This window comes from Nyctereutes procyonoides, unplaced genomic scaffold, assembly GCF_905146905.1.
Source record: "Nyctereutes procyonoides isolate TBG_1078 unplaced genomic scaffold, NYPRO_anot_genome, whole genome shotgun sequence".
NCBI lineage: Eukaryota > Metazoa > Chordata > Mammalia > Carnivora > Canidae > Nyctereutes > Nyctereutes procyonoides.
In genome coordinates, this window is record NW_026575047.1 from 60,634,675 (window position 1) to 60,636,818 (window position 2,144).

General features: G+C 38.8%; 1 pseudogene; it reads left to right on the forward strand.

Annotated features, from left to right (window-relative positions):
• The first annotated feature begins 237 nt into the window (after positions 1 to 237).
• Positions 238 to 1,175, forward strand: LOC129510091 (olfactory receptor 6C76-like; annotated as a pseudogene).
• Positions 1,176 to 2,144: the final 969 nt, after the last annotated feature.

Consider the following 2,144-nt stretch of genomic DNA (forward strand, 5'->3'; position numbering starts at 1 on the left):
GACATTATTCAGAGTAATAAGATTGATATAAAACACAGAAGGTATACCCATAAAATATATAAAAGAATTGGGGGAAATAAAGAATGTATTTATAGAAGAAAAATGTTTAAGCTGGGAGGTACTTTTTGTGAAAATAACATTAAAAAATAGGGGCAGGTATTTAAGCTTGTCTAACTGATTTATTATTGTCTGTATTGATTTTCTCAGTAAGATTTGTGAAAGCTCAACCACCCAGAAATGAATAATAGAACATCAGTGACCAACTTCATCCTCCTGGGTCTGACCGATAATCCAGAAATACAGGCTGTAATTTTCCTCTTTCTATTTCTCACCTACTTACTGAGTGTTACTGGAAATCTCACCATTATCATTCTTACCCTGCTGGATTCCCACCTGGAGGCTCCCATGTATTTTTTCCTCCGAATTTCTCCTTAGAAATTTCATTCACTTCTGTCTGTAATCCTAGATTTTTAATCAGCATCGTAACTGGAGACAAATCTATTTCCTATAATGCTTGTGCAGCTCAGCTATTTTTCTTTATCCTCCTTGGCTAACCAGAGTTTTTCTTCTGGCTGCTATGTCCTATGATCGTTATGTGGCTATCCGCAAGCTTCTACATTATACAACCATCATGAGTAACAAGATTTGCTACCAGCTTGTAGTCAGCTCTTGGGTGGCTGGTTTCTTGGTAATCTTCCCACCACTAGCCATGGGTCTGCAGTTGGATTTCTGTGACTCCAATGTCATTGACCACTTCACCTGTGATTCTGCTCCTTTACTCCAAATGTCTTGCACAGACACAAGTACTCTAGAGCTCATGAGCTTTGTTTTAGCCATACTTACTCTTATGTCCACTTTGATGTTAGTAATTCTCTCCTACTCTTACATCCTTAGAACAATTCTGAAAATCCCTTCAACTCAACAAAGAAGAAAAAGGCCTTCTCAACCTGCTCCTCCCGTATGATAGTTGTCTCTATCTCTTATGGGAGCTGCATCTTCATGTATGTCAAAACATCAGCAAAGGAAGGGGTTGCTTTGACAAAAGGCGTGGCTATGCTCAGTACCTCTGTTGCTCCTATGCTGAATCCATTATTTACACTTTAAGGAACCAGCAGGTGAAAGAAGCATTTAAGGACGTTGTGAGAAAGACACTTTTCTCAAAACCATTGATCTGATCGTAATTTATAACTAAAATATTGTGAAAAATTTAAAGTGGGAAACCTCAATCAAGCCGACTTTGGATGCTAGAAGAGGGAGCTGGAAGGGGGGAGCCATACCACTCAATATCAACTACAGGAAGAATTGTCAGTCGCAGACCCCAGCAGAAAAATGGAGGGCAGGAAACAATCATCAATTACAGGCCCCAAAGAGGAAAGATGTATACTGCTTCTCTAACAATAAATCAACTACTCTTGGGATCCCTGGGTGGCGCAGCGGTTTGGCGCTTGCCTTTGGCCCAGGGCCTGATCCTGGAGACCCAGGATCGAGTCCCACGTTGGGCTCCCGGTGCATGGAGCCTGCTTCTCCCTCTGCCTGTGTCTCTGCCTCTCTCTCTCTCTCTCTCTCTCTGTGTGTGTGTGACTATCATAAATTAAAAAAAAATTAAATCAACTACTCTTGCAATTCAGCCGGTGAGAGATCATCATCACTCTAAATACTTGCTTTTCTCAATAAACTTTTGTTCAGAGCAACTCTTCCCTACCTCCACCTTCTTCTCCAGAAAATAACATTCTTCTTTGTTGGATTTGCCCTTAGCTTTCATGACCCAAACGGTAATTCTCTGTTATTCGTTATTCCCAAATAAACCCATTTTTTTTTCTGGTAAAATAACCAGCTGTTTTGTTTTTAAGGTTAATACTATACACACAGCAATTTTGCCGGAGAACCAATAGATAATTTATTGTTTTACTTCTTCTCTCTTAGTTTTATCACTTCTCAGGAATACTGTTATTTATGGTATTTTGGATTCAGTGTTCCTATATTACAAATTCTCTTTACATGAATTTAAGCACAAAATCATCATGGAATGATCTGTAATGTTTTCCCATGACATAATACAAAGAAATGACTGATCACTTCTTATATAAATGTATATGCTTCAAGTATTTATCCCTGCATTATTTATTCAAAAAGCATATGGCATT